The 20,633-nt window shown below is 35.7% G+C and overlaps 1 long non-coding RNA gene across 1 annotated transcript; it reads left to right on the forward strand.

Annotated features, from left to right (window-relative positions):
• The first annotated feature begins 975 nt into the window (after positions 1–975).
• On the forward strand, positions 976–1,423 carry LOC116655308. Its single transcript, XR_004310436.2, has 2 exons — positions 976–1,128; positions 1,378–1,423. It is a non-coding gene; the product is annotated as an uncharacterized LOC116655308 (long non-coding RNA).
• Positions 1,424–20,633: the final 19,210 nt, after the last annotated feature.

The following is a 20,633-nucleotide window of genomic DNA, read 5'->3' on the forward strand; positions in this document are numbered from 1 at the left end:
TTCCATTCAACCTTCATGGAAATTTACCGGTGTTTGAAATGCGAATACCCTAATTTCACGGGCGCACAGTTAGCACTGATCGCTCTGTCCATTCAGTGTCAAACAAAAAGCCCGTCGACTTATCAGTTAGCACTGATCGCTCTGTCCATTCAGTGTCAAACAAAAAGCCCGTCGACTTATTTTTGAACCGCGTATTTCCAATCAATTATCAGGTATTATCGATCTTCAAAAAGAAAATGCTTGAAGATTTTAGAGGCCTGATCGAGCAAAGTCAGAATATGGTCAATATAGGACGTAAGAAAAATTTATTCATCTCTCCATTTAACACCCACATAAAAACCAACCCTTTGTTTAACACGCACAAAAAACATCAAACGGTCACGGCATCACTACATAAGTCAATCATCATGGCTGACCAAGTTGCGGAAGGCACAAGGGCATGTCAACTTGACAAAATTGGAGTGGCAAATACAAACCTCCTGAATCACGAGGGAATTGAAACGATACTCGGTGAGATCAATGACCTCCCGTATCAAAACGCTGTGGTGTAGTATGCACATATATTGAATACCCACTGTACCGAAGATACTTAAAGGGTACACACTGTAACACTTTGTTGCAGTGTTTACATATTTCAAAATCCCGGTCATAACTCCTAAGTGGCCGAAATATGATCCGATCGCTATGGATTAGCCCACACACGGTAAATGCTAGCGTCGGCATAATTGCAACGAACGGACAGCATATACATACCTCTCGCGCTTACACTTGAGAGCGCATAGCAATATACATAAGTATATAGATACGTAGCCGTCTCTCTGCCGCTGCCTGCGAGCAGCGCAGCTATGAGACTTAGCCTTAGTTAGACTTAAAGAATATTGTAAAAGAGCAGAGACATTTCGATCGTTGGAGCGGCACCATTGCTGCTCCAATAAATAAACTCCAATAAATAAACTCCAATAAATAAACTCCAAACATATTTCAATACAAAACAAAACCAAACTTATTTCATGGCGACCGTGACATGAGTCCTGGAGGACTTAGGAAGATATTCGGAACCAAGGCTAAAAGGAATCAAAGGATTGAAAATGCAAAAGGAAAAATACATCATACGAGAAAAACGTCTGAGTGAGTAGAGTGTGCACAATGGTACGTGGAGGTCTAAAGAAAAAAATCAACAAAAGAATAGCCCGCATAAAGTGGCTACTATTTGCTCAATCAACACCGCCCGCATGGACGACGGCGCAAAAGCTATACAACGAGCTTGAATTCTTAAGAGAAACCCTCCGAAACAAAGTACCACAGAGCACAACTCGCTCGGAAAATCAAATTAAAGTTATAAACCAAAAACTAATATCGACACAGAATATTTCCAAGCCTCTGCCAAAACGACCACAGGTCTGCCCGACCGACTGCCCCGGACCTCTCAACTCTGCAGCATGCAATTGCACATGCGTGAAGCCGAAGAATAAAGCGAAGACCAACCCAAAACAATAGCAAGCGTGGGAGGCACGACCGCCACCTGCGCCCTCGAGGGAGCGTCAGCACAGCCAAACCGGCGACGACCAGCTGACGTGGAAGGAAGGACCACCAAACCTGGAAAAAAATTTTTTTTTTTTTCATGCACTGCGCTGCATATTTTTTTTTTGATTGCACTGCGATGCATATTTTTTTTATATTCATAATATAATATTTTGTAAAATCGAGCGGAACCTTTTCTGCTCGATTAGACGTGTAGCCTGTAAAGCTACGCAAAAAACTAGGTAGGAAGCTGTTAACTTAAATGCGCAGTAATGCGATAAGTAAATTTCCAACAGAAGATCTTTATAATTTTAATGAAACACAAATAAAAGTATATGCAAAACCCACCAAAATGACGTTGGACATAAAAACAGTGGATTCCACTGCCAATGTCATCAACAAGGTAGAATCTACCAACGTTGATCTATATTGGGTACATGTACTTTTAGTAATCATTGTCGTTATTATGTGCGCCGCTGTTTTTTATAAGATTTACAAGCTGCATAATAATTGTCTGAAAAAAAGGTATATGAGCCGGGGAAATGACCTGGATAAAATATAAGCAGCAAATAAATAAAAATAAGGAAAAAATATATATAGCACAAACAACAGATTACACATAAATGTTAACACCTAAATCTAAGAAAATGAAATAAAAAAAAATAAAATAAAATAAAATAATAAATATAAAAATATGTCAATATATTCCTCTCACAAAGTACGGCCAAACTAAAGGCATGGAATGGAACAAATTATACACAGAATTATCAAACATTAAAACTAATTTTGACAGATCATATAAGTCACTAACCCAGAATAGACCTATCCAAACGAACACTGTTAGGAAGCATGTTGAAATATTAGTAGAATGCTTTAATGAAGCACGAATGCTAATACATAAACACAGGGAAAGGTTAAATCAAGATCATTGGTCGCAGGTATCGAAACTTTTGATCCGACTACGATCTAATTTAATATTTGTTAAACAAAAGTACAGTTTAGAAATATCGATACCAACCGTTCTAAACACCCCAATAGCAGTTGACACTGCACCTGACTCAGAATCAACAGAAGCGAATGAATCAGAGTCAGAAGAGATTCCCAAAGTAAACCTCAAAATAGAGGATGAAGATTTGAATAATCTTACTATTCCAGCGGTATACACTGATCTGGACAATTCAGCAGATTCAGATACCTCTAGTGTAATAGAAAACAAAATAATTAACTTTGTAACAATGGCACAATCAAATATTTATTTTATTAATACAGCATCCAAGCTTATACCAGTTTTTGATGGTAAGGCTGAAAATTTAACGAGTTTCATTGATGCTTTACAAATAATAGAATCGATAAAAGGCGAGCACGAAGAATTAGCTGTCTCCATAATAAAAACAAAGCTAAAAGGTGTCGCCAGAAATCTAATCGGTAATGAGACAACAATTACTGAAGTGATTTCTAAACTAAGAGGCAACGTCAAGGGCGAAACTGTAGAAGTATTATCAGCGAAGCTGATGAACCTACAGCAGCGCAATAAAACTGCTAACCAATATACCCAAGAAATTGAGCAGATGACGAAAGCATTAGAAGGTTCATTTATAACGGATGGTTTACCTTTAGAGCTAGCCAGAAGTTATTCCACGCAGCATGCGGTCAAAGCAATGACTAAAAATTGCACAATCGATAAGGTGAAACTTATCATGCAAGCTGGCACCTTTAGTACTATGAACGATGCTGTTTCCAAATTTGTCAATAGTTGCACCGAAGCAACTGGACAGTCAAATACTGTCCTATATTTCAAGAATTATCCACAGCGCGGCTCATATCGCGGACGTGGAAATTATAGAAGTAATTCTCGTGGTAATTACAATAACTACAACAACAATTACCAAAATAACAACAATAACTACAACAACCAAAACAACAGGGGAGGACGAGGCCAATATAGAGGAAACTATAGAGGCGGTGGAAACTCGTACCAAGGCCCCAATGGCAATAATCAAAGCAATGTCAGAATTGCACAAAATACTGACCAAAACACTTCGGGAAACTCCCAAAGCCCTTTAAATACTCAATAGTAAAAGAAGTCAAAGTTCACACCATTAATCTCAGTCAAAATATATTCGTTTCATTTTTCAATGTAGCTACTGGAAAAGAGCTTATCTTTTTAATAGATACAGGTGCAGACATTTCCATTTTAAAAGAAACTTCGGATACCTTCCAAAACATCCAAGATGATCACATCATAGACATAAAAGGCATAAGTCAAGAAATAACCAAATCCAAAGGTTTAGTTTCTTTGGAAATACAGACAACTAAATACATAATTCCACACGATTTTCATATTCTAAATTCACATTTCCCAATTCCATGCGATGGAATAATAGGCATCGAGTTTATAAAAAAATTCAACTGTCAATTAGACTTCAAGCCATCTGAAGATTGGCTTATAATTAGACCCAATAACTTAAAATTTCCAATTAATGTACCAATAACTCATAGTTCTGGCAATAATTCAATACTTCTGCCAGCAAGATCCCAAGTTATTCGGAAAATTGAGCTTAACTTAAAAGAAGACAGTGTATTTATTCCAAATCAGGAAATTCAGCATGGCATTTATATTGCAAATACCATAGCAACATCTAATAATGCCTTCATAAGACTACTAAACACAACAAATACCAACCAAGTAGTCAGTACTGATAACCTAACATATGAACCACTTTCGAACTACGATGTAGTCAATACAAATTCAGACAATAGGAAAAAATCCGTACTATCACAACTTTCAAAAAACTTCCCTCCACAGTTTAAGTCACAGCTTTCTAGCTTATGCACCCAGTATAGCGATATATTCGGATTGGAAACCGAATCAATAACCACCAATAATTTTTATAAACAGAAATTGAGATTAAAAGATGATGAACCCGTATATATAAAAAACTATCGAAGCCCACATAGTCAGGTGAACGAAATTCAAAAGCAAGTAGGTAAATTAATCTCTGACGGGATTGTCGAACCGTCAGTATCTGAATACAATAGCCCATTGTTACTTGTTCCTAAGAAATCATCCCCCGGGTCAAATGTTAAGAAATGGCGATTAGTAATTGACTACCGCCAGATAAATAAAAAATTACTATCTGATAAATTCCCATTACCTAGAATTGATGACATTTTAGATCAACTAGGTCGAGCAAAATACTTTTCATGTCTTGACTTAATGTCAGGATTCCATCAAATTGAACTCGAAAAAGGCTCAAGAGATATAACGTCCTTTTCAACGAGCAACGGCTCATATCGTTTCACGCGATTACCTTTTGGATTAAAAATAGCCCCTAATTCGTTTCAAAGAATGATGACTATTGCGTTCTCTGGTCTAGAACCTTCTCAAGCATTCCTTTATATGGATGACTTAATAGTAATTGGCTGTTCCGAAAAGCATATGCTTAAGAACTTAACAGATGTTTTTGAGAAATGTAGAAGATACAACCTAAAGTTACATCCAGAAAAATGTTCATTTTTTATGCATGAAGTGACTTTTCTAGGTCATAAATGCACTGATAAAGGAATACTTCCAGATGACAAGAAATACGATGTCATTATGAACTACCCAGTTCCGCACGACGCGGACAGTGCTAGACGTTTCGTAGCATTCGGTAACTATTATAGACGTTTTATTGAAAATTTCGCCGACTATTCACGGCACATAACAAGATTATGTAAAAAGAATGTTCCTTTTAAATGGACGGATGAGTGTGAAAATGCATTTCAATACTTAAAAACAAAACTTATGGAACCTACCTTGCTACAATATCCAGATTTCACTAAAGAATTCTGTATAATAACAGATGCAAGTAAGCAAGCATGTGGAGCGGTTTTAACTCAAAACCATAATGGACTCCAACTTCCCATTGCATACGCATCAAGAGCATTTACAAAAGGTGAAAGTAACAAATGTACTACTGAGCAGGAATTGGCTGCAATTCATTGGGCGATATTACATTTCAGACCATATATATATGGAAAACATTTCTTAATAAAAACAGACCACAGACCTTTAATATACCTCTTCTCAATGATCAATCCCAGTTCTAAACTGACACGTATGAGGCTCGAACTAGAAGAATACGATTTTACAGTCGAATATTTAAAGGGAAAAGATAATTATGTAGCTGATGCTTTATCAAGGATAACCATCAAAGATCTACAAAATATAACTAGAAATATATTGAAAGTCACTACCAGATATCAAAGTAGACAAAAATTCCGCGCGGAAAATCAAAAACAAGAATTGCCTATGCAATCTTTAAATAAAGCTTCTAAGCCCAACGTATACGACGTCATAAACAATGATGAAGTACGTAAAGTAGTGACCTTGCAGATAAAAAATTCGTTATGTTTATTTAAACAAGGCGGAAAAATTACTGCAAGATATGATGTTAGCGATTTATATACTAATGGAGTTATTGACTTAGATCAATTTTTCCAAAGGCTTGAAATGCAAGCCGGTATACATAAAATCAGCCAACTCAAAGTGGCACCGTGGGAAAATATCTTTGAATATACTTCAGTAGATAATTTTAAATTAATGGGCAATAAAATCTTGAAAACATTAAGAGTAGCGCTACTCAACCCGGTGACCAAAATAACAAATTTAAAAGAAAAAGAAGCAATTTTGTCTACATTTCATGATGATCCAATTCAAGGAGGTCATACTGGCATATCAAAAACTTTGGCCAAAGTAAAAAGACACTATTACTGGAAAGGCATGTCTAAAGATATAACTGAGTACGTAAGAAAATGTCAAAAATGCCAGAAAGCCAAAATAACTAAACACATAAAGACTCCTTTAACAATTACAGACACACCAATAAACGCTTTCGACAGAGTGATAGTGGACACCATTGGTCCATTGCCAAAATCAGAAAATGGCAATGAGTATGCAGTCACTTTAATATGTGATTTAACTAAGTATTTAGTTGCAATACCTGTTCCAAATAAAAATGCTAATACTGTCGCTAAAGCAATATTTGAATCTTTTATTCTGAAGTACGGTCCAATGAAGACGTTCATTACGGACATGGGAACAGAATATAAGAATTCAATTATAGACGATTTATGCAAATATTTAAAGATTGAAAATATTACATCCACAGCACACCACCACCAGACAGTTGGAACAATAGAAAGAAGTCATAGAACTTTCAATGAGTACATACGATCTTACATATCGGTTGATAAAACTGATTGGGACGTATGGCTTCAATATTTTGTCTTTTGTTTCAACACGACCCCATCTATGGCACACACTTATTGTCCATATGAGCTAGTATTCGGTAAAACAAGTAATTTACCGAAACATTTTAATAGCATAGATAGTATAGAAGCACTATATAATATAGATGACTATGCTAAGGAGAGTAAGTATAGATTAGAAGTAGCCTATAAAAGAGCTAGAGTTATGTTAGAAACAAATAAGAATAGAAATAAAATTCTATATGATCATAAAGTAAGGGATATAGATATATCAGTAGGTGACCAAGTCTTATTAAAAAACGAGACAGGTCATAAGTTAGATCCTAAATATACAGGTCCGTATATAGTAACGGAAATAGGAGATAGAGACAACATTATAATAACAAATAATAAACATAGGAAACAAACAGTTCATAAGGATAGATTACAAATCTTTATTTCATAAATTGTACTTAGTATGGCCATACAAAGACAAACATATATAAATAAATAAATAAACATATATTTTTTTTTTATAATTTCATTTTCTTCAATTCTAATAAAATAAAAAAAAAAAAAGGGAATGTATTAATTAGAAATTTTTATTATAAAAATAACTTCATTATATTACGTTATTTTTCATAAGGAGGGAGATGTAGTATGCACATATATTGAATACCCACTGTACCGAAGATACTTAAAGGGTACACACTGTAACACTTTGTTGCAGTGTTTACATATTTCAAAATCCCGGTCATAACTCCTAAGTGGCCGAAATATGATCCGATCGCTATGGATTAGCCCACACACGGTAAATGCTAGCGTCGGCATAATTGCAACGAACGGACAGCATATACATACCTCTCGCGCTTACACTTGAGAGCGCATAGCAATATACATAAGTATATAGATACGTAGCCGTCTCTCTGCCGCTGCCTGCGAGCAGCGCAGCTATGAGACTTAGCCTTAGTTAGACTTAAAGAATATTGTAAAAGAGCAGAGACATTTCGATCGTTGGAGCGGCACCATTGCTGCTCCAATAAATAAACTCCAATAAATAAACTCCAAACATATTTCAATACAAAACAAAACCAAACTTATTTCAGTGGAGACAGTAGAAATATTGGAGATAGTCAAATCCATACCTCAATTCTCCATACCTCAAAAGTGGACACCAGCATCCAAATCAAAAATCGAAACTAGTAACCAACCATTCCCAAATGGTGAGCAGTAGCAAAATACCAATATCCTCCAATATAATACATTTAATCAGAAAAAAAAGCCATACCAGCAACCAGAACAGGCAGTCAAGCGCGCACAAATTGAGTCAAAATTGAAGCAGACGCACTGTCCAGAATAATAATATTACGGATATCACCCAACACTCAGCTAAATGTACCTTCAGTAAACTAATCAGCGAAACAAAAAAATCTTCTTTATCAATCTAAACAACTGTTAATAGCAAAAGGAAATTTCACAATTCATGAACAGATAAATGTATTCGAAAATAAACGTCATATCATCGAATATGACCAACCAGAGAACTTAGTTATTTAAAGACTATCTGCAACCCAATATTAAAACAGGGATTCATTGTACTCCTAAAGTGTTGTACGAAATCCAAACGCAATTAAAAAACCAGAAAGGAAAGCTAACTTCGGGCGGAGCCGAAGTTGATATACCTTTGCAGTTAAGGCTAGGCCATTTCCGATCGTTCAGTTATATGGCAGCTATAGGATATAGTCGGCCGATCCTTATGAAATTTGGCAAATCAGATTATTTGGGAATCTGTACCAAGTCCAAAATGGAATCTGTACCAAGTCTTATCTTTCTAACTTTAAAAACACCAACGTTATGCCAATTCCGATCATTCTATGATAGCTATAGGATATAGTCCGCCGATCCTTATGAAATTTTGTAGATAAGATATTTTGGCCAAAGTTTGGTCAGCAAAGTTATAGCATTTCCGATCAATCAGTTATATGGCAGCTATAGGATATAGTCGTTCCGACTTATAGACTATCTGCAAAGAAAAGAAGGTTGTGTGCAAAGTTTCAACTCGATAGCTCTAAAACTGAGAGACTAGTTTGCGTAGAAACCGACAGACAGACGGACATGCTCATATCGATTCAGGAGGTGATCCTGATCAAGAATATATATACTTTATAGGGTCGGAGATGACTCCTTCACTGCGTTCCACACTTTTGACCAAAATCATAATACACTCTGCAAGGGTATAATAACTTCATTAATAAATTCGTGTACACGAATAGTTTTTTTGCAGACATAACATAAATTGACAAAGCGATAACACAGGCCAACAGATAAAAATCTCAACGCATAATTTCACCTGCTTCATAATCTTTAGGCTCCCCTGAACCAAAGTCCAGAACAAACATAGGTTCTATCACCTACAATTTCCGCGGTACACCTAAGAGAAGAAATTGATCAAATTTTACCATATACTGAATTATGTAGGCCGTGTAATGGCGATGACCTTCATTGTTTCTAGTACATATCATTTTTTAAATGCATGTGTTCCAACTAAAATTAAAAAATGGTATCTAGCAGTTACCATATCTTTGGAATACTCATCCAAAGTTGAAATCTCCGATTTTCTTCATTGATTTTTAGTCTTCTATGATTTTTACTCAAACATTTTCCTATGAAAGATAATTGTTCTTATTAAAATCAGTAGATCATACCATATAATTATAATCATAGCGAAGCATGCGTACATATGTACATATATATAAATAAGGCTGCAACACTTTGTTGTTATGCCAACAGAATGCATACATAGGCAGCGACTTTGTCATAGCGCGCCTAACGCTAAGTGCCCTCTGCTATGAGCAGAGCCCTCTGCCCAAGTGCAGACGAAATATGATCCGCACTTGATAACTGCAATCGCCCAAATAACTAAGTCAGCGTTCCCACGCTTGACCGTCGCTGTGTATACATATGTGCGCGCATGACTCTCTCAGCTAGCTAGCAACGTTTCCGTTGCTGTACATAATATTGCTCTTATTTCTAGAGAGTACAGCACTAACTTTAAGAAGGCATTGAATAAACACCTAGCGGCAAACAACTGGACTTCTTCTATGGATATATATATATGATCAGGACATTATACGGCGACCGTGACAGGACAATGGAGTCTTAAAAATGTACAGTAAAGAAAATCTTACACCAGTGAATATCAAAAATATTAAAGTTGTTAATGACAAAACAATATCCACACCCCCTTCCAAAAGCAAACTGCCTCAGTACTTCGATCGTTGCCAAGCAGATTACCCTGGACCTCTGTACAGCCCACACTGCAGATCTACTTGCCTGGTAAGGCAATGACCTGTGCGAAGACCGGCACCGGTTCCGCAGCAGCTGAGAAATCTACAACTGCAAGAGGCACCCGCCCCCTGCGTCATCGAAGGGAGCGTCAGCGCAACCATACCGGTGACGATGAGCTGACGCGGAAAAAGAACAGCAGTCACCAGCAATACCTATAAAAAAATCACGTATCTCATGTAGGAGAAATGCTGCACATAGACATCTTCTCCACGGATAAAAAGTATTTCCTTACATGCATCGACAAATTCTCAAGTCAGCGTTCCCACGCTTGACCGTCGCTGTGTATACATATGTGCGCGCATGACTCTCTCAGCTAGCTAGCAACGTTTCCGTTGCTGTACATAATATTGCTCTTATTTCTAGAGAGTACAGCACTAACTTTAAGAAGGCATTGAATAAACACCTAGCGGCAAACAACTGGACTTCTTCTATGGATATATATATATGATCAGGACATTATACGGCGACCGTGACAGGACAATGGAGTCTTAAAAATGTACAGTAAAGAAAATCCTACACCAGTGAATATCAAAAATATTAAAGTTGTTAATGACAAAACAATATCCAAACCCCCTTCCAAAAGCAAACTGCCTCAGTACTTCGATCGTTGCCAAGCAGATTACCCTGGACCTCTGTACAGCCCACACTGCAGATCTACTTGCCTGGTAAGGCAATGACCTGTGCGAAGACCGGCACCGGTTCCGCAGCAGCTGAGAAATCTACAACTGCAAGAGGCACCCGCCCCCTGCGTCATCGAAGGGAGCGTCAGCGCAACCATACCGGTGACGATGAGCTGACGCGGAAAAAGAACAGCAGTCACCAGCAATACCTATAAAAAAATCACGTATCTCATGTAGGAGAAATGCTGCACATAGACATCTTCTCCACGGATAAAAAGTATTTCCTTACATGCATCGACAAATTCTCAAGTCAGCGTTCCCACGCTTGACCGTCGCTGTGTATACATATGTGCGCGCATGACTCTCTCAGCTAGCTAGCAACGTTTCCGTTGCTGTACATAATATTGCTCTTATTTCTAGAGAGTACAGCACTAACTTTAAGAAGGCATTGAATAAACACCTAGCGGCAAACAACTGGACTTCTTCTATGGATATATATATATGATCAGGACATTATACGGCGACCGTGACAGGACAATGGAGTCTTAAAAATGTACAGTAAAGAAAATCCTACACCAGTGAATATCAAAAATATTAAAGTTGTTAATGACAAAACAATATCCACACCCCCTTCCAAAAGCAAACTGCCTCAGTACTTCGATCGTTGCCAAGCAGATTACCCTGGACCTCTGTACAGCCCACACTGCAGATCTACTTGCCTGGTAAGGCAATGACCTGTGCGAAGACCGGCACCGGTTCCGCAGCAGCTGAGAAATCTACAACTGCAAGAGGCACCCGCCCCCTGCGTCATCGAAGGGAGCGTCAGCGCAACCATACCGGTGACGATGAGCTGACGCGGAAAAAGAACAGCAGTCACCAGCAATACCTATAAAAAAATCACGTATCTCATGTAGGAGAAATGCTGCACATAGACATCTTCTCCACGGATAAAAAGTATTTCCTTACATGCATCGACAAATTCTCGAAATTTGCCGTCGTCCAACCGGTTCCCTCTAGAGCCATAGAGGACCTCAAACCAGCGCTACTACAGCTGATGAACATTTTCTCTAAGGCCAAGGTCATATATTGCGACAACGAACCATCGTTGAACTCGCACACCATCGTGACCATGCTGGAAAACCACTTCAGCGTTAACATTTCAAATGCACCGCCTCTCCACAGTGTCTCAAACGGACAAGTGGAACGCTTCCACAGCACTCTGGTAGAGCTTGCTAGATGCTTTAAAATCGAAAAAGGCATTAGCGATACCGTAGAGCTGATTCTACTGGTTACGACCAGATATAACATTTGGTAATCGAGAAGAGGCCGGCCGACGTGGTTCAGACTCCATCAAATGAGCCACAATACGAAATACAGGATAAGATAAAACTCGCCCAGGACAAGCTCCGGAACAGGAAAAACGCTTCCCTACAAAATAGAGTGTTCAAGGTTGGCGAAGAAGTCATAGTGAAGTCCAACGCGTCACGAGCTATTCTAAAGCCAAATACATTCCCATCATTGACGGCCGAATTCTAGTATGGGAGGAATTCCCGTTTGTAAGACACTCAGCGAATCTCTCCGAATATAGGCGCGTCATAGATGAAACTAACGGGATGTCCAACATGTTCCCTCAGTCTCACATGCAGAAACTCTTGGATGTTGATGTCGCTAATCTACGCGACCTGCTCGACTCGTTGAGCATCCATCATAGGGTAGCAAGAAGCTTTGACATCCTTGGGACCGCGTTAAAAGTAGTGGCAGGAACGCCGGACGCGGAAGACTTTGAACAAATGAAATGTACAGAATTCTAATTATTAAATGCAAACTATAGGCATATAACAAAGTCAATATTAAAAATAAAGTACAAATTCAAATTAATAAAATTTCCGCTACCGTCAACCAACTTCTGAGGTAAGCTAAAAAGTCCCAAATTGATACAGGGCACCTATTCGAGATTCTTTTAACTTCAAATAGGATGATAGCAATTGATGTAAGGTTTAATGCTGCCAGTAGCACTTGCCAAAGTTAATGTTGTTAGCCCTAGCGTCTTAGATCAAGAAGAGCCCACCAAGACCGCGATTAGGGATGTTTTGTCCGTATCGTCCGTTAAAATCTTACAATCCGATAACATGTTACACTTTATCATCAAATTTCCAAAAATTAAGTCGGCCTGCAACAAGATCCCCGTTTTCCCGCTGGAGGCACGGCGCATTGCGAGATCCAGCAAAGCGATTTACACCCCATCACTTGCGTTTATGAGGGGATTGTAATTATAAATGATCCCCGGCTCGCGTGTAAGTTAACACTATTAATGAGTAGAATATAAGTCGATAAAAATCTTGGGCGATTATTGAATCACCCTAATGTTTATATGCAGATACAGCATAAACGTCTTTAGGGGCGGTGGCCGAACCCGACTCCCGGTATGGTACGATATGCTGTTTTGCTAGGTCAGCACTTCGCTAGACGAGCGGTCGGCTTGCCGGCCGCGCTAAGTTATTCAGTTAAGAGTTCAGTACAGTTAAGAGTTTTCAGTTTTGATTTGACATTCTACTAATAAAGAGCCAAAGCTCGTATATGCAAATTCTACTCCGACAACTTGTCGTAAAATCTTATCATTGGTAACTGACTGAGTCCCTAGGCCAGCGGTTAATGAAGGGCAGTCACCCTTCCAACCTAATCTCCCTAACTCTTCTTTGGGAAATCTTCAGCCAGCCGGCCAGCAACCAGCGGCGATCAGGTCGTCCATCTTCGTGGGACTATCCAAAGAATATCCAACGAATCTGCGTGGGACCACCCGAGGAGATAAGGGGATCTGCCGTTAAGACGGCATCTTAAATATAATTGGCGCCCAACAACAACAAGAACCCACGGCTCAAAAAAAATGTAAGTGGGCTGAACAAGCAATATACAACTTCAATACATATTGTCAAAAAAAAAAAATAAATAAAAATTCGTACACAAAAAATTTTTTTACAAAAAAATAAATAAAATATAATTGTAAATAATTATAATCATTCAAAATCATAAACAAAGTGTGACTGTAATTTGAAAAAAACAAAAAGATGTTTTTAAATAAAAATAAACCTCTCTGAGTAATTTTGCAGGAGTAAAGCTCCCATTTGTTAATTGTTAATCTAATCTGTTAATCTAAACAATTTTCTGTCGAATTAAAATATTCGGCTTCAAAGTAACTGGTGTCTTGTGTTAGCAAGTTAGTGGCCCCATGAGTTTTCAGGGCCCATACAGGGAAAATAGACGTGCATTTGAAAGTGATAGTGAAGAAGAAATAATTCGAGAGTCCCAAAGATATAGGGCACAAGCAAAGGCAGACTTACACACCATGAACGCGGCTCAAATAGAAGCGTTAGTTCAGGCCGCATTGGCCAATCAGGAACAGAGACTTAGGGCCGAATTTGCGAGTCAAATCAGTGCCGTTAATCAACAGTTACAAAATATGCGTGTAGAAGTGCCAGAGGTAGAATCCTATCAGAGGGTGGCCTCAGTACCGGGAGCGGCACAGTGCGACATACCATTAGATATAGTTAAATCAATTCCATACTTCATCGGTATACAGGACGATTATGTGGCTTGGAGGCAGTCCGCCTCCGATGCCTACGAATTATTCGAACCCTATCCAGGCAGTAGCGCGCATTACCAAGCCGTCACTATTATTAGAAACAAAATTAAAGGCCCAGCGCGCGCGAGTTATACAATTATCATCAATAGCCCCCTCTCTACCCACTAATACACAACTTCTAATAAGGCCAACGTTGCAATCTAAATTAATGTAAACCATAGCGGACCTTTAGAAATTATAAAACACAAATACCCAATTACGAATATGCAGAATCAATCCGAAGATGTAAACATAAACAAGGAACCACTTAACCACTTGAATCACACCCCCACTTAGAACCCAAGACCAGACTCTGCACTCTGAAATCAGATCACACCTAGCACTTAGATCTTAAACCCAAACAAAAGACGCTATATAAGACACCGATTGTATAGTTTTAAGTCAGTTTTTGTACCAACCTCTAAGTGGAATCATTCATAAATAAAGTTTACCAAACTAGTGCTGTATTTCACTTGGTGCATTAGCTCATAATATATAACACATATATAACTGGCGCAGTCGGTCTCCACGAACCAAAAAAAAAAAAAAAAAAAAAAAAAAAAAAAAAAAACACACTAAAAAGTGATAATAAAAATCACCGAAAGTGAAAAAGTGAAAAATTTAAAAATTTTGTGTCACAAACTCAGATAAAATTCATAATTGTGCAACAAAAAACCAAACAAAAAAAAAAAAAAAAAAAAAAAAAACACACACTAAGAAGTGATAAAATCACCTAAAGTGAAAAAGTGAATAATAAAAAAAATATATATACATAAAAATAATAATAAAAACCAACAAAATGGCAAACGGACAACAAGAGGAAATGCAGAATTGCATCCAAGCTCTCACCCAAATCCTGGCCAATCAACAGTTATTCCAAAACTCTAATACAAAAATGAGAAATAACATCGAGAAAGAGACCCGATATCTTCCCACTTTCACCGGAGAAGAAGGAACTCTTCATGGATTTATTGCATCAGTAGACCAGATCATGCAGGAATATGGAGAGGAGACGGATCAAGTATTTAGCGTTATTTTCAACACCAAAATACAAGGACAAGCTAGAACAGTGCTAAACATTAACACACCGACATCATGGGAACAATGCAAGGAAAAATTAAGACATCACTATCGACCCAGGATGGACCAAATGGGACTCACCAGGAAGATCAACAACCTAAAAGTCACAAGTATTCGAGATTTAGATATAAAGGTAAGGTACATAGTAGAGGAAATAACAGATTTCGCAGTGTTTGAAAACAATGAAAACTTAGTTAACATATTAAGTGCATTACTTATACAAAGAATAAAGGAACTATCATCAGGATCATTAGCAGTATCTTTAATGCCATTAACAACAATACCACAAGTTAGAAATGAAATTGCAAAATACATGGGCCTAAATTTTGGCAACCTTAATCAAAAATTGTTATTGCGAAAAAATGATTATGACTCAGGTAAAAATATAAATCAAAGAAATCAGAATCAAAATGATAATTTTCAAAGAAGCCAGAACACTAGAAGATACCACACTTATCAAAACCAAAATAGGAATTTTAACTATAACCAACAGCAAAATCAAAATAATAATTATACTCAGCAAAATCAAAACCCACTAAATTTAAATAATAATAGAAATCAAAGCCAAAACATTCGACAAAATCCCCCAGAGGCAATGAGTGTAGACAATTTAGACGAAGAAGACAATAAGAGCCTAATAAATGAATCCCCCAAAGAGTTTTTTATTTAGAAGCCTCGGAAGAAAAAAAAATGCTAATAGAGGGAACAATTGAAAACTGTAAATTTTCTTTTTTACTGGACACAGGATCCACAATTAGTATACTCAACACTAATAAAGTTAATAAAAATTTGTACAAAATCATTGAAAAATATTCGAAAGTAATTCATACTATTAACACGAAATTTCAAACTAACGACTTCTTAGTAAAAACAGAAGTACCAAAGGAATTCCAATATCCCCAAAATATGCGTGCAAAATGGGTGGCTTTACCCCTGGACAAATCATATGATTTTCTATTGGGTATGGATTTCATCCAAAGAAATGTTAAAAATATAGACAACGTAAAAAAAACACTTAAACTAATAAATGATGTTGAAATTCCATTCCACTCCAAATTCCCTGAAGAGATTTGTGTATTGGAAGTAAGTGAAATTGAAAACTTCAATTTAACAGGGTTAAACAGTGAAGAAAAAGAAATAATTAATAGCTTAAACAAGCGTTTTATGAAATTATATTACAAAGAAGGGGATCAATTAACCAATACAAATGCAGTAGTACACAATATAAGGACCGTAACAGATCAACCAATTAACTCGAAAATTTATAGGATATCGCCAAAATATGAGGAAGAAATTAGAAAACAAATAACGGAAATGGAAAATAATGGTATTATTAGGAAAAGCAGAAGTAAATATAGTTCTCCTATATGCATGGTGCCAAAGAAAATAGATAACTCAGGAATTCAAAAGTTTAGATTATGTGTAGACTATCGCCGTTTAAATCAAATAACGATACCAGATAAATACCCTTTACCTCTTATGGACTCAATTTTAGACAAACTAGGCAGGGCACAATATTTCAGCACATTAGACCTAGCAAAGGGCTACCACCAAATTTTGATGGCAGAAGAAGATATAGAAAAAACAGCATTTGTTACACCAATGGGACTTTACGAATATGTTAGAATGCCATTTGGACTAAAAAACGCTCCGGCAACTTTCCAAAGATTAATGAATGATATATTAAGGGACTACATAAACAAAATATGCGTAGTATACCTTGATGATATATTAATATTTTCAACAACTCTAGCAGAACATAAACATGCAGTAGAAAAAATTTTTCGAAAACTTCAAGAACACAACTTAAAAATTCAGCCAGATAAATGCTCATTTATGAAACAACATACAGAATTCTTAGGACACGTCCTGAGCAAAGATGGAATACAACCAAATCCAAAAAAATACAGGATATATTAGCTATACCGATTCCGAAAACAGAGAAACAACTTAAAGGCTTCTTAGGAATGACAGGATTCTACAGAAAATTCATTAAAGACTACTCAAAAATTGCATACCCCATGATTAAATATTTACAAAAAGGTAATCAAATCAATGAATACGATCCAGAGTACATTGATTCATTTGAAAACTTAAAAGCACTCATAAGTTCACACCCAATATTAAAATTTCCAGAATTCGATAAACCATTTAAAGTGACAACAGATGCCAGTGATTTTGCAATTGGCGCTGTGTTATCACAACACGGTCAACCAGTAGCATTTGTATCAAGAACTTTAAATAAACATGAAAAACATTACAGCGCAACTGATAAAGAATTTTTAGCTATTGTTTTTGCAGTTGATTATTTTAGACATTATCTATACGGATCACAGTTTCAAATTATAACAGATCATCAACCAATTAAATACCTAAATAAAAAATATAAAGGAAAAGATTTAAAAGATAGACACAAAAGATGGATTTTAATGTTACAACAATTCGGTTGTGACATTCAATATGTTAAAGGAAAAGATAATAAAGTAGCAGACTTTCTAAGTAGGCAGAAAACAGCACCTCTAATAAATGATAATAATGATGAGGAATCAAATTTAGAAATATCAGAAACTATTCATTCAGCAGACGAAAACGAACCAATTTATTTTTTCATAAGAGAGGGAATAGTAAATAAATACAAAACACAAATTATTGTAACCTATTCAGCAAGAGACCTTATTATTTATAATAATGGCAGAAAAATTATAGAAATTAACCCAGCAGATGACCCACTAGAAATCGAACAAAAATTATTTAATAATATAAAAAAAGGTACAATTGGTATATTTTCAGAAGTACCAGACACAGTATATTATAAAGTTCAATGCATCATAATAGACATCTTTAAAGACACACCAAATATAAAATTTCTTAAATGCACAAAAAGGGCTATAGAAATTGAAAACGAAGAACAACTTCACAAACAAATTTCTTTATACCATACAAAAGAATCCTTTCACAGTGGCATGAATGAAACATTTTATAGCTTAAAAGACAAAATTTACTTCCCAAAACTAAAAGAACACATAAACTTGATTATATCTAATTGTAGAAAGTGCAGGGAAATAAAATACGACCGAAATCCAATAAAACCAAACTTTAATATAACGGAAACACCACAAGAAAAAAATCAAATAATCCATATAGACATTTTTCATATTAACCATAGATCATTTGTAACAGTTATAGATAAACTCACTAAATTTGTAACAGCATACAATATCAAAGATAGGAACTGGAGGGAAAAATTGCAAATTATAGTTGATCAATTTACCAAATTCGGTAAACCCGAAAAAATAATAATGGACAACGAATTTAGGGCAGAACAAATAGCAAGTTTCTTAATTAAAGAAGGCGTAGAACTACACTTAACGAAACCAAATTCGCATACAGGGAATGCAGACATAGAAAGGCTACATTCTACTTTAATCGAAGTAATAAGCAGCATAGATAAAGATATTTCAATAGAAACAAAAATCCAGATTGCAGTAGGAGCATATAATAAAAGATATCACACCACAATTCACTGTTCCCCAATAACAGCAAAGAACGAAAAAAATGTTAAGGAATTACAGGAAGCAATAAACACATACAAAATGAAAATTATAACCAAATTAAACAAAGAAAGGGAAAATTACGAAGAAAGGAGAAATGAAGGACCAATAAAAAATTACAAACGACTCAGACATAAGGATGAACCATATTTTCGATACGCTAAATTAAAAGAGATCCACCCTTGTAATATTAAGAGACCATTACAAATGGAAATAACATAATATTATTAAACACAAATAATATATAAATATTCATATAAAAAAAAAAAAAAAAAAATTAAATAAAATAAAAATAAATAAATAAAAAAAATATATATATATATATATATAATGTGTTTAACAAGCTTTGTAATAAGTTTCTTTCATATTTACAGAATATTTTATTGATTATTTTAATAATCTTATCAATGACACATGCCAGACTACATGTGGTCCCAATTCAAGAGGAGGCAGGATATGTCCCTATACATATTCATTCCACTGAAATTGTGAACGAAACTTTTATAATTTTACATATTATTGAAATTAATCAGATCACCATAATTATTAATCAAATAGAGGATAATATAAAAAATATTGAAATAGCAAACAAAGAATGGATCGTTGAAGAAATAGAATTAATCAGGGCCAAAATCAAATCAATTACCCCAACCACAAGAACAAAGAGAGGACTTATTAATGGTGCAGGCACACTTTACAAATGGCTTTTTGGAATAATGGACAATGAAGATAGGGAAGACATAGTAGAACATTTAAATATTATAGATCAGAATAACCACAATCAAATTACAAATCTGAACAAACAAATTTATATCAATACACATTTTAACGACACTATTAATAAATTAGCAGACACAATTCGTGAAGATAGAAGTATAATACGCCTTTTCTCAGAAAAAATGAATGAACAAAGCAAGGACACTATAAAGAGAATCTTATTTAATGACCAAATGAGAATTTTAAAAAATATAGAAGAAAAATTAAACTATATTCAAGAAAACATAGCATCAGCCAAAAACAATATATTCTTACCTGAGATATTATCAAAAGAAGAAATAAATAAATTTGAAATAGATTTCTTTAAAATGAAATTAATAAGAATGGGTATTTTGAAATACAAAAATGGTGCAATTGTTATGGCAATTAAATTACCTAAAAACTATGTTAAAGCAGATATCAAATTAATCACCCCAATACCAAATGTTAACCATATTGAAATCGATCAAGAAAATGTACTTACTACACAAATAAATAATAAAACGTATGAATATAAAGAAAATCTAATTTTAAAAGAACTAATGTTAAGCAAAAGCTGTACCCTTTTTAATAATTGCAGATTTATATTTAATAACAAACCCAGCGTAGAACAAATAGACGAAGAAACAATAGTCGTAAAGAACGCAGAAAACGAAAAACTAAAACAAAACTGCGACCAAAGAGAAATAACACTTAATGGAAATTACCTTATACAATTTGTAAATTGCCAAATTCAAATTTTATCAGAAACCTTTTCAAATGAACAAACAGAATTCTATGATAGATTTTTCTATCCAACAAACTTATTGAACCAGTCATACAAAAACATTATTAATTTTGAACAATTATCACTAGAAAACTTCGAAAATTTAGAAGAAATAACAGAACTAAAGTTCCATAGAGAAG

Source organism: Drosophila ananassae, chromosome XR (genome assembly GCF_017639315.1).
Source record: "Drosophila ananassae strain 14024-0371.13 chromosome XR, ASM1763931v2, whole genome shotgun sequence".
Taxonomy (NCBI): domain Eukaryota; kingdom Metazoa; phylum Arthropoda; class Insecta; order Diptera; family Drosophilidae; genus Drosophila; species Drosophila ananassae.